Here is a 13,437-nt window from a genome sequence, read left to right as displayed (position 1 = left end):
TCACCACCATCTGACCAACTGACGGAAAGCCAGCAGTTTCCTCTCACGGCTGCCCCCAGCTCCTAGCCTGCTCTCCCTTCTGAAGGAAGTGTGCTAGAATGAGAGAGAGAGAGAGAGAGAGAGAGGAATGAGGGGAGAAGGATGGCCTTGAACCGGCTCTAATTTGGAAAAAGAGGCCAATCACAAACATTGAAACTTTATCTGAATTGGGTATAAATAACGTGGCATCCCTAATGGGGAACATGTTGCACTGTACTGTACGTTGGCGGGGCGGCGGGCGGGGGGGGGGGGGGGGCAGGGGTGAGGTGGTGCTGGAAGGATAGCGCCTATCCTCAGTGGTCCCACATCCTGACGTTAGCAGCTCTCCATGTCCCTAAACTGGAGAGCTCCTAGCAGGACTGACTGAAGAAGGCACATTTTCGTGATGGCGATAACCAAGTCAGCACAGAACGCTGCTCCTGCTACAGACTCTTTTAGCTAGTTCCCCAAAAGGCCTTACGTAATCAATACTTTAACAAACCAGTCGTAGAGCCAATAGCCCAGTAAACACACAAACAAATGCCCCTGGACAATTCTGCCCACTGGAATAGAAGTGGAGTAGGCCACATATGGCAGTTAATCGGGCAAGTCTCAATTTTCTAGTAGCCACGTTGAAAAGGGAGGGGGGGGACTCATTAGGATAAAACATTACCATGTTAGCATGTAATCAGTATTGTTAAAAATGATGCCCGAGCTATTTCGCATTTTATTTTTCATACTGACTTCTACACATTTCACGTGGTCCTCCAGTTGATGCGAACGCGTTGCTGCCTCTGTGGGTCAGAGTTGAAGTGTGCTCCCAGGCTTTTCAATGGTTCAGTTCACCAAGGGTTGTCTTCCAACGCTCCTCTGCGGGAGCTGGAACCTCCAGCCTCTCAGTTAGCAGCCAAGTGCGTGAACCGTTTGCCCTCACCCATGAAACCCCGCTACCCTGTGACTTGTCCCACTCACGGTGGTTGCACGATAAAAAAATTTTACAAAATTTAAAAAGCCAAACTCACTCGACAGGAGTTTCCAAGACAGGAGTTTCCAAGACAGGAGTAGAAAGCCTCGTCTGCCTCCTGGGGAGCTGCTGGTGGTTTTGAACTGCCGGTCATGAGAATCGCAGCCCAACACACAAACCACTTTGCCACAGCAGGCAGCAAAGAGGCCTCCTCGGAGGAGATGCTGCTTTCCTTCCCTTCTTAATCCTCTCCCTCCTGGGACTTTTATAGCTGCAGGAATGCTCTAACCTTTGTTTTGCTTTGCTTTGTTTTAATTACATTCAAAATTAGCAGAACAATCCCCACGATGCACCTCGAAGAATAATTGGCCCATTTGGTGCATCTAACTGTGCGGCAAGTCCCCCCTGCCCTGGCACCAGTGCCTCCCGTGCTTTACGCTCCCAGGTAGAAGATGTCTGAGGAACCCAGAGAGCTCATCTAGCCCATCATTAACCTCATTCTGAGACAGCCCCAGAGGCGGGCCTTCAGCCACCGGCACAGCCGGCTGTCAATTGTGTCAAGCCAGTAACATATTAGTTAGCAGGGGAGCAATCCAACGAGGTAGCCATAGATCCAAATGCCTGAACGATATCTCGAATGTGGTAATTATGTCCTGCAGCTGCCAAGGGTGTCCTCTGTGAGTTCACAGATAGGAGGTGTGCCAGGCTGCATATAATGAACAGCAGGTCTTGGTGTCGAACTCACCAAGGCGGTCCTGGGGCTCAAGTCAGGATTGCTCTTCAGCACTGAAGAGATTGAGCTCTCAGGATGCTCTTCAGATGCATGCTGGGTATCTGTATCCATGAACACAATGGCTAAAGAGCAGGAAAGGGGGGAGTTTAGTTAAGAGCAATAGATTCGCTAGACTAGAGGATGTACACTGGTACAGATAGGAATTGGAAACACAGGGAATCCAGGACAGATGATCCCTTCAGGACTAGCAGTGCAAGTGGTGATACTAGGAGGGTAGAGGGAGGGTGGGTTGGAAAGGAGGAACCGAGTGCAAGGATCTACATATAACCTCCTCCCTGGGGAAACAGGAAAGTGGATGAAGGGAGACGTTGGACAGTACAAGATATGACAAAATAATAATAATTTACAAATTATCAAGGGTTCATGAAGGAGTGGGGAGGAAGGGGAAAAATGAGGAGCTGATGCCAGGGGCTTGGGTGGAGAGCGGATGTTTTGAGAATGATGAGAGCAATGAATGTACAAATGTGCTTTACACAATTGATGTATGTATGGATTGTGATGAGAGTTGTAGGAGCCCCTAATTAAAAACAAAAGAAGAGCAGTAGGTTCCTCCTGTATGTGGTCGAGACCATTTCAACCTCAGCCAGCCACCCCCTAGGACAGAGTAGAACCACCCTGTGCAGCTCCCTAGGCTGCGATCGTCATAAAAGTGGATAGCCAGGTCTTTTCTCCTGCTGGCGGGTTCACACACCTGGCCTTTCCGTCCACAGCCAAGAGCTGCAATCATCGCCTCTCCAAGGATCATTAAGAGTAATAGACAGCGGTCGGTGTAAGATATGAAAATAATAATAATTTATAAGTTATCAAGGGGCCAGGAGGGTGTGCGGGGAGGAGGAGGGGGAAGAGGAGCTGACACCAAGGGCTCAATAGAAAATAAATGTCTAGACAATAATGATGGCAACTTATGGACAAAGGTGCTTGATACAAGTGATGTATGGATTGTTCCAAGAGCTGTAAGAGTCCTCAATAAAATATTTTTAAAGGTAAAATACCTGGAAATAGATAATGTTCTAGTTCATGTTTCTTTTTCTATTTACTCATCAAACACACTATTGCATTATTTTAATTCTGTCACTGATTGCATTGGTTGTCTTTTTAACTTTAAATGAACAAAATATTCTTTTTTAATGCTCAAAAATAAACATCCATTGGTGAACTGGGGGGGGGGGGAGAGTAATATACAAAAAACCAAATTCACTCCCATGAAGTCAGTTCCAACTCACAGTGACCCTACAGGAGAGGGTAGGCCTGCCCTTGTGAGTTTTCAAGACTGTAACTCTCTACAGTAGAGAGCCTCGCCTTTCTCCCTCAGGGAAGTTGGTGGTATCAAACTGCTGATCTTGCAGAGAGCAGCCCAACTCATTACCACTATGTCACCAGGGCTCCTCTAAGACTAGTATAGGTTAGTTTAAGAGAATAATTGCTCCTAGTTTACTAAACATGCAACAGCTCTATTTTTATAGGCAGAACTTCATAACTTCCCTATTTCTTAAAAAATAAGCGATTTTTCACACTTTATCCTGAAATCACATCCACTTAGTTTTCTTTCACATTGATAATAAGATGAGCTCAGTGGGCATCAAATGCCCCGAAGTTACAAGTTAAGAGACCTCTGGGCATGAGTGATAGCATGGCTTCTAGAATGGGAAACATTTGGGCAAAACCATCAACACTCTCTTCCAAGAAACTTCCGGTGCCTGGGTCTCTGAAATGAGCTAGCGGGTTCTCAATACAGGGCTCCACTTTCAGAGCATCCAGTGGGTTGCTGGCTCAGCAGACTACCCTCCTACCCAGTGCAAAACGGGCAGATCCGAGGGCCGCTGCAAACCCTGGAGCCACGACAGCCACTGCTCCTTGACCTGGGCATGTTTCTTCCTGAGCCCAGACTCAGCCTCAGAAGCATTCTCAACCCAGGCTCCAGGTGCTATCTACTAGTGGATCAGAGCTGGCACGCAATCTTGACCTGGAGTCTCCCCTGATGTGTCTTAGTTTCTGACTGAGGATATAAAAATCACCCATTGAGGGGCTGTAATCAATTCCTATGGTTCTAGCAGTCCAACGTCTAAAAATGGGTCTACCACACTGCATTTCTTCTGGGTGCGTTGGGGGAAGAACTTGTTCCTTTGCCTTATTTCATCTACTAGGAACCGTGGTGACAGAGCGGTTCCTTATCGGGCTGCTAACCATAAGGCCAGCACTTTGAAACCACCAGCCACACGGGATGCTCAGAGTTCCTTACAGTCTCAGAAACCCACAGGGGCAGTTTGACCCTGTCCCGCAGGGTGGCTATGAGTCGTGCATATCGAGACCTGGTGGTGTAATGGTTATACGTGGGGCTGTGATCTGCAATGGTCGGCAGTTCAAACCACCAGCAGCTCCACAGGAGAAAGACTGGGCTTTTTCCACTCTGGTAAACAATTACAGCTTGGAAACCCACAGGGGGTTACTATGAGTCACCATCAACTCATGGCAGGAAGAGTTCTTTCAGTAGGAGAGCATCTTCTCTCCTCTCTCACCTCAGCTTCTATCCTTCCGTATTTCTCTCTTTCATTCTCCTCTGCCCCTTCCCCGCCCTCTCCCTCTCCCTCCTCTCTCCCTCTCCTCCTCTCTCCCTCTCTTTCACTCTGACCTTCCAGCCTCCTTCTTATAAGTCCCTTTGATTACAAAGGGCCCATCTGGATAAACCACAATAAACTTCCTATCTCATGATCCTTGACTTAAAAAGTCCGCTTAATCTTTTTGGCCATGTAAAGTTCCGGGGATTAGAAGGTAGGCATCTTTGAGGGGCCACTTCACATCTTACAGAAACAATCGCTTGCAGCACTACAGAAGAGGGCTGTTGAAAAGATTTATCTCTGGTCCTGAGCACACAGCCACAGAGCTGAGCGGCTGCCTCACCCACATCTCAAATTGTTCATGAACAGCGGCGAGTCTCTGACCAAAATCAGAGTTAAAATGTGCCTTGGGGCCTCCTGCGGTCCACAAAAACACACCACTGAGAAGCCAAGGCTGTGTTCCTTTTTTTAACCTCCAACGTTGTAAGTTTGGCAAAAGTTCCCCTTCGTGGAGTCCTCCGGACATGTATCTCATATTAGTTATAATTATTCCTTTAATGTATACCATTTGAAACGTAAATGTCACCAAGCCACAACTGAATGCCTTCTCTTAGGGATTACAGCAAATGGCATGACAATTTTCCAGCACCCAAGGCAAGAGGAATTAAGCCCACTCACACCCCTCTCTTGTTTAGGTTTTTATTAAGATTCCTGTTTTTATTATATGCAATGGAGGCTGACTTCATTACTGCCAATCTGCAAGCTGCTCCAGTCACTCTGGGAGACATTAGCCTGTCACCACTGAGCCAGCTGGGTCACAGAACTCTGCGCAAGATCTCTGGCTTCTCAACTTTAAGAACAACAACAACAAAAATTAACTCCAGAGAGTACAGCGTTACTTAACTTTCAGCACCAGCCCCAGAGCAATGACAGTGAGCAATTCACACACCCCAGTGCCCACAGCTTGGCAAGGCATGACGAGAGGCGGCCTCCACTTGGCAGACTCAAATAAACTGGCAAAGCCACACCCACCTACACTTGAAGTTGGGCTAAAGGTGCCCCCTAAGAAAAAGCTTGCTTGGCAAGACTAATATGATGACATGGGAGGGCGTGTGGCGAAATGCTGCCCCTTCGTAAGAATGTGCACAATCAGAAAGAAACAGACCCAACTCCAAACTCTCTGCCATCGAGTCCATGCTGACTCACAGCGACCCCCTGTGGGTTTCCAGGACTGTAACCACTGACAGGAGCAGAAAGCACAATCTTCCTCTATGGGGCTGTTCCTGGTTTCAAACTGCCAACCATGCTGATCTCCGCCCACCACCACTAGGGTTCCTTAGAGAAACATAGGCACACACCAAAAGGGGTTAGTTTGGCCATCTTTCCAAGCCTCCAGAATGGTGCACATGAACGTCTTGGCCGACACTCTCAAGAGCATCAGTAATGCCGAGAAGAGAGACAAGCGCCAAGGTCTTATCAGGCCGTGCTCCAAAGTCATTGTCCGGGTTCTACCTGATGACGAAGCCCGGTTTCCTTGGCAAATTTGAAATCATTGATGATCACAGAGCTGGGAAAACTGGAGTGCACCTCACGGGCAGATTCAACAAGTGTGAGTGACCAGCCCTAGATCTGACGTGCAGCTCCAAGATCTAGAGAAGTGGCCGAATAACCTGCTCCCGTCCCGCCAGTTTGCTTTCATGGTGGTGACGACCTCCGCCCTCATCGTGGACCACGAGGAAGCCAGGAGAAAACACACGGGGGGAAAACCCTGGGCTTCCTGTGCTAAAGACGTCATGCTTTGAACCAAACAAAACGCCAAATGGGGGGTGGCGGGAAAGATGATGGGGCAGCTCAGGAGTGCTCTATTACGGTTACACTTTCATGATTTGTTCTTAGCTCATTTGTGTTTCCTAAAGTGCTGCCATGAGGGGGGAAATTGCTTTAACACATTTTTTTCAGGTTTTAAAAATCCTCCTCCTCATCAAAAGAGCTCCTCTTGGCAGCATAGCTGTCTAAGCCATGTCCATGAGATCTTGAATAAATCAAAAGAGCAAAGCAGTGTTTAAACTGGGGCAACACAGACGCTTGACCACTTGTCATACTTAAATCCCCAAATAGCTTTGGCTTGGTTTGCTTTTCCATGCATGGTACGCGGAATCACACAGCATCGCATGATTCATCTGAGCCCTCTATTGGGCTGGATCAAATGCCGCATGCTTGGGTGGAGTGGTGGCGGTGCAGTGTGGAACAAGCTAAGCAAGGTCCTTTGTGGAGGCCAAAAACCAAGACGAAATCCAACTCACTGTGGTCAAGTTGATTCTGACTCATAGCAACCCTACAGGACAGAGCAGCAGCGGGCGCCTCACCCCTTTTGTTTATTTCATGGAGTGGCAGGTGGGTTCAAACCACTGACCTGTAGGTTAGCAGCACCATGCTTAGTCCTGGGTGCCATGAGTACTCCCCCCTGTGGAGCTGGAGAACAAGATAATAGCTATGCAGAAGGAAACAAGTGCTATGATTAGGGGCTGAGCAGGGTGACGTGGTGGAGAGTGACTCTGGGCTTCTTCGTGTTGGATGAGCAGGGAAGGCACTCTCTGGGAAGGGAATGTTGAAGCTGAGGTCCCAAAGGTGAGCGGGAGCTGACCACAAGAAGAGCAGGAGAGGCATTTCAGGGAGAGGAAACCGCTAGAACTGGAGACCTGCGCTAGGAAACACGCCCGATGTGTGCCCATGGGCAGAAGGAAGGGCGGCCGGGGCAGAGCTTCGTCAGCAAGGACGTGAGTAGAACAGCAGAGGTTGGGAAAGGAGGCAGGAGAGCCAGGTCAGGCAGTATAGACAGACATCAGGACTGCGATTTTATTTGAATTGGAATGGGGAATTTCCATGGCGCACACTTGAACCAGGAGAAGAATTTCTATTTCCCAAAGGTCAAGTGAGTTATTTGGAGAGGACTGGATTGTAGGGTAGATGGGTGCTACTATGGTAGCACAGGCTTCAGATGGAAGTTTACGCAAAGATGGTCACAGTAAAGGTAAAAAGAACGGAACAGAGATGGTTAAGTAGAGATGAGAAGACTTGTGATGGATTCTACAGCAGAGAAAGAAAGAAATCAAAGATTTAAAAAATAGGTAAAATGCGGACGCTGTCGAGATGATTGGGATTCAGGATGGCCCATGGGCATCAGAGCAGAGTCATGCTCTCGAGGATTTTAAGTGACGGGCTCTTCATAAGAAGATCTCCAAGCATTCCTTCTGAGGTACGTCTAGGTGGACTCGAACTTCTAATTTTTTGGTTTAACGCTCAAGCGCGGTAACCATTTGTGTCACCCAGGGACTCTGAATCAAGGATAAACTCCCCGAACCAAACACATTGCCATCAAGTCAATGCCCACTCATACCGACCCCGTAGGACAGGGTAGAACTTCCCCTGTGGATTTCCAACACTAGTTCTTTATGGAAGTTGAAAACCTTGTCTTTCCCCCATGGAGCATCTGGTAGTTTCAAACTACTGACTTCCTGGTTAGCAGATCGATGTGGTTAGCACCAGGGGTCACATGTTCTTCAACAAATGTTTATGAACACCTAAGAGGTGCTAAAGAAGCCCTTTAAAATTAAGGGTGAGCTGCTAGTGTAAGGGTTAGCAGTTCAATTCTACCAGCTGCTTCTTAGGAGAAATAGGTGGCAGTCTGCATGCATGAAAATGACGTAGGATGTGCCTCTCCATCTTATAAGGACACCATGAATTGAAACAGACTTGACAGCAACGCATATGATAGATTCTCTACTAACGCTGAATAACTAATAGAAGATGGCACCACTTACTAAGATGGACAAACTGTGACCCCATCATCTTCAACATTTGCCTACAAAGGCCACAGTTACTCATCAGCATCCATTTATGGAAAATGAGGGACAGGAAGGTCCAGTGTGGGTGGTTTGACTGACCCATGAACTTTGGACATGTGATCAGGAGAGACCAGTTTCTGGAAAAGAACACCATCCTTGGTAAAGTAGAAAGATTGTGAGAAAGAAGAACCTCCACAAGATGTATTGACACAGTGGTTGCAACAACGGGCTCAAACAATGGTCAGTAAGTGAGAGGATGGTGGCCGAGCTGGACAATGTTTCGCTCTGTTGTACATAGGGTCACTATGAATCAGCACCTAACAACAAAGAGAACAAAGAAGTAGTGTACACCAATTTTGCTCACATGTCATTAACTAAATTTTTGTCACATAGTGTCACCTATCGGCAAGGATGGCTGGGATGTTCAGTCTAGATGTATATTCAAGAAAATGGATAGAATTGGATAACTTCCATTTATCACCCAATGGAGAGATCAAGTAGCAAGTTAAGTTTGACGTTTAGGAGAGAGCCCTGAGCTAGAAATTGACATTCCAACATAATAAGTGGGTGATGCTGGATGGGAAGGTCTAGAGTAGATCTTTGCCTTCAAGTGAATACCAACTTATAGTGCCTCCATAGGACAAAGTAGAACTGCTCTGTGGGGTTTCCAACACGGCAGATCTTTACAGAAGCAAATTGCTGCTTTTTCCCCCTCTCGGAGCAATGGGTAGGTTTGAACCACCAGCAGCCCAATGCTTAACCCTCTGTGTTGCCATGGCTCCTCATGAGTGCACATGAAGAGAAATGAAATGCCTGAGCCATGGCATCCTATGATGGTCACACAGAGGAGCAGTCCAGCAAAAGAGTTAGTGGTAAAATTTGAGAGAAGCTGTCGTGGAAAAGAACCATCTCTAGAAGGAGGGTGGTCAGTGCAAGTCCACAATTCATGGCTGGCCTGTACATGTATGATTTGATTTCCTCCACAATCTTTTATACCACTGATGAAACGGATGGCACTATCGATGTGCAGTGCACACTGGGATGGTAACTGCAGGTTAGCAGTCCTAAACCACCAACCAGCTCCACAAGGGAAGGCTAAGACCTTGTACTCCTGGAAAGATGTTCAGGATCAGTAACTCACAGGGGCAGTCCTACCCTGCCCTACAGGCCTGCTATCAGTCAGCGTTGACTTGACAACAGTGGAAGTGATGCTGTAGGGAGATGATGGGTAATGTTCTCTAACATACAATGACAGTGATGTCTGTAAGGTGAACGAGAGACATATACAATCCAGAAATCCATGGAAAGGTATTAAACTGGCACTTAATTGTAGCCCCAATTGAAGAACAATTAGTTCTTGTGATATGGCCCTCCCTGCTTGATGCCCGCCCTCATGAAGAGATTATGGAAGATAGGAATGCTATAGTAAAGTGGAATGAAAAAACTAGATGGTGTCCCGCCATCAGAAAGAATAGTGTCTGGGGTTTAAAGGCTTGTTTTCAGACAAGCAGCCCTGTCAGTGAGGCTGTCAACTGAGCCCAAATGGAAGAAGCATGCCAGCCCGTGTGATCCAAGGATTGTAACTAATGTACACCAAATCTAAAGAAGGGGGGACATCAGAGCTTGTATTGGATCACCTGGTTTGCAGAAGGCTGTGGATGACAGCGGCAGCCCAAAATCCATTAGCAGGTTCACCTATGTAATTAAGCCACCAGTGAAATCCTCCAATCGTAGTCCATGGTTCTGAATAGCCCTGTTAGCAGGCAGGGAGCACTGTAAAGTCAGATGTAATGACAGACGTAAACTAAGTCAAAATGTAATAGCTAATCAATTGATCTCCCTTTAGGCTTATTTTAAAGCTGTTTCAGTTTTTTTTAAATGAAAGGGAAATGCACATGGACTAAGTCCCTAAGGAATCACCCTTGACCAAGGGCCAGGGATGTGAATAGACTTGTGAACATGCAGGAAGCATTGGAAGGTGGATTGTTGAAGACACCGTTAGGTTAAAATTTAACTCCTATCATTTGACCATCCGTATGATCCATTTTAACTTGTTTTATTTTTAGCATTTTCTGCTTTCTCTTCCATTGGGGTTTTCATCTGTTTTACTTTGTTGTTCTTGTTAGTTTTTTGGTCATTTTTTGTTGTTTGTTAAAATGCTTTTCTGTACAAGAAATCCAGGATAGGCAAATCTATAGAGATAGTAACTGGATTAATGGTTTCTTGGGGGTATGGCAGGGGAGGTTGGGCAGAAACGAGAAGCTAATAACGATGTCCACAAGAGTAAAGAAAATATTCTGAAACTAATTGTGGTGATGATTACACAATTCTTCTTAATGTGATTGAACTATTGAATTGTATGATATGTGAATTTATGCCAATAACACTATTGGGGGGATAGCAGGGAAAATGTTGCTAAAATGAATTATAAAATGTTGTTGCATCACCTACATAAAATAACTCTCCTATAAAAAAAATAAGGATGATCAGCTGCTGAAATGAGAATGAAATACCAACCATTGAGTTTGGAAACATAAAGGTTAATGGTGACCTTGACAAGAGCCGCTGCAGTAGAAAAGAAAAATTGAACACCGATCTTGAAAGAACATGAGCAAAATAGCGGAAAGAATCAATATGGGCAATATCAGGACATGTTGCCATGAAGGAACAGCGGAATGAGGCAGGAACACAAGAGGATATGGTACACATAGGCGTATGTGTAGCTCCTAAGTTGGAAAAGACAAAAGCACTCTTTGATGCCCATGGGAATGCCCTGGTGTAGAGAAATGATGGGACAGGAAGGGGGGAACGTTGTAGCAGAGAGGGCTTTACAAAAATAGTGTGGTCCCGGGCTGGAAGACATGTGCGTGGATTGAGCTTTAATGGGAACAGAACACTGTGCTGTCACAAGAGAGGAAGTGGCAGGCATGGACAGAGGTCGGTAGATTTGGGTGGTGGAGAGTCGGGGGATACCCTAGCCAAGTCTGTTATCTTAGTCAATTAAAACAAAAGCTCCTCCAGGCTACTTGAGGGGAGAGGTATGGAGCAGTAATTTGGAGTGAGAGAATGTGGTTTCCTATTGTTATTTAAGTGCCATCCAGTAGATTCTGAAGGGTAGTGACCCTCTGTGTAACAGAGTGAAACAATGGCCGGTGATGTGCCCTCTGACAGTCATTGTTATGTTTGAACCCGTGTTGTAGCCACTGGGTCAAACCATCCTAACGCTGCTCTTCCTCCTGTTTGCTGACTCTACTTTTTCAAGCGCGATGTCCTTCTTTAGAGCCTGAACACTCACGAGATCTGCCCAAAGTACACAAGATGAAGTCTCACCATTTTCTCTTTGAAGGAGCAGTCTGGTTGTATTTCATCCAAGACAGATTTATTTTTTCTTCTGGCAGTACATCGTATACTCAATATTCTTTACCAACCCCATAATTCAAATGCATGAGTCTTCTTTGGTTTTCCATATTCATTGTTCAGCTTGCACAAGTTTGTGATGGGGTCAAGTGCAGCTTAGTCCTCAAGGTGGCATGTTTGCCTTTTCAACGCTTAAAGGAGTCTTTTGCAGCAGATTTGCCAAAAGCAATTCACTATTTTATCTCTTAACTGCTGCTGTTGGTTATGGATCCAGGTGAAATAAAATTCTTGACAACTTTAGTTTTTTAAAATTTTTCTTGTAGGGTGATATAACAGAAGTGGTAGCTAGAGGAGAGCTTATTTGAAATTTGTGGTTCTGATTTTAATATGAGATTAGTTATCCCAGCCATGTATTTTCCATAAGCTTCAGCTGCTCCAGTGTGGACCTGAAGAAGGAAAGGGGCAGTTGAGCGACATTAACCAGGGCTGGGCTTTACTAGAAGAGACCACAGAGTAAGAGAAGGGCAAACTAGTCGGTGGTGAAAGCATGGGAGTTAGCCTAGTGACCAACCAACAAATCCCAATTGGGAAATGAGGAGGAGAATGGAGAGAGGCAATGGAAGGATCCCTGGGCTCGAGGGCTGAATGAAGGCAGGACTGTGGCCATGTAACCACAGGAAGGGACAAAGAAGTTGGAAGGGGGGAAGAGACTTTGACAGTAAAGAGGTATAACAGCTGAGTGGTCACAAAGTTCAGGGATCAAATACCCAAATATGAAACTCATCAACAACCAGAATGAAACCGAGATCACGGCTGAAAGTAAAACAGTGAGCTGAACACTAAAAATGTTAATGAATACAACACTTTCCATTTGCCCATGTACACACACACACACACACACACACACACACACACACTAACCTCTATTCTTGCCTTCTTAGAACACGTGAACTAGCTCCCTTGATCTCTGGCTTCCAATTGGGTTTGGCCAATGAGATTGAGGGTAGGGAGAAGTATGACTTTGGAATAGTTCCTCTCCTGGATCCATTGTTGCAAGATTGCTGGGGGCCAAATTCATCCTTCACCAGAAGGCCTCAATTCTTTTTGACAGCAGTATGTCTCCAGCCTTCTCCACCCCCCAAATCCACACTCTCCCTTTCACCTCAATCCTAGGCTAGTAACAAAGGAACTCTACTGTTACTAGCCCCAGGCACTCCATGCCTTGGGATTTCCTTCACTCTGACCATACTTTTGTAAATGGTCCCTTTATTAAACTCTTCTCAAATTATCCTAATTTATCCTAATTTGTGTGGGCCATCTGTTTCCTGCTGGGACTCTAGTGATACAGTAGATGTCAGCATTATAAATATACACCTTGCAGAGTGGTTGTAAAGATCAGAGAAAATATATGCAGACTCCTAGCTCAGTATCTGACGCATTATGGGCACCCAATTAAGAGTAACAAGAAGGCAAGTTTTCTGAAATGTTGTTAGTGCAATACTACATAAGCACATACAGGTGGTGGTGGTGTTACAGGCTGTTGAGTCGGGTGCAACTCTATACAACAGAACAAAACCCTGCCTGTTCCCACACCATCTTCACAATTGCTGTTATCTTTCAGTCCCTTTTTGCAGCCACATAGTCAAAGGGATTTCTATTTTTCATTCCTCTTCCACTTTACCAAGCTCGATGTTCTTTACTAAGGGCTGGTCTCTCCTGATAACATGCTCAAAACATGTGAGGTGAAAGCCTCACCATTTTCACTTCTAAGACGCACTGTGGCTATACTCCTTCAAAGCAAATCTGTTATGTTTCTGGCAGTCCATGGTTTTTGGGTTTTTTTTTTAAGATACAGGTTCAAGGAGATTAACCAAACTCAGCAGATTCTCCAATTCATCACTAATA

This window comes from Tenrec ecaudatus, chromosome 17, assembly GCF_050624435.1.
Source record: "Tenrec ecaudatus isolate mTenEca1 chromosome 17, mTenEca1.hap1, whole genome shotgun sequence".
Taxonomy (NCBI): Eukaryota; Metazoa; Chordata; class Mammalia; order Afrosoricida; family Tenrecidae; genus Tenrec; species Tenrec ecaudatus.
Note: the sequence above shows the minus strand (reverse complement) of the source record.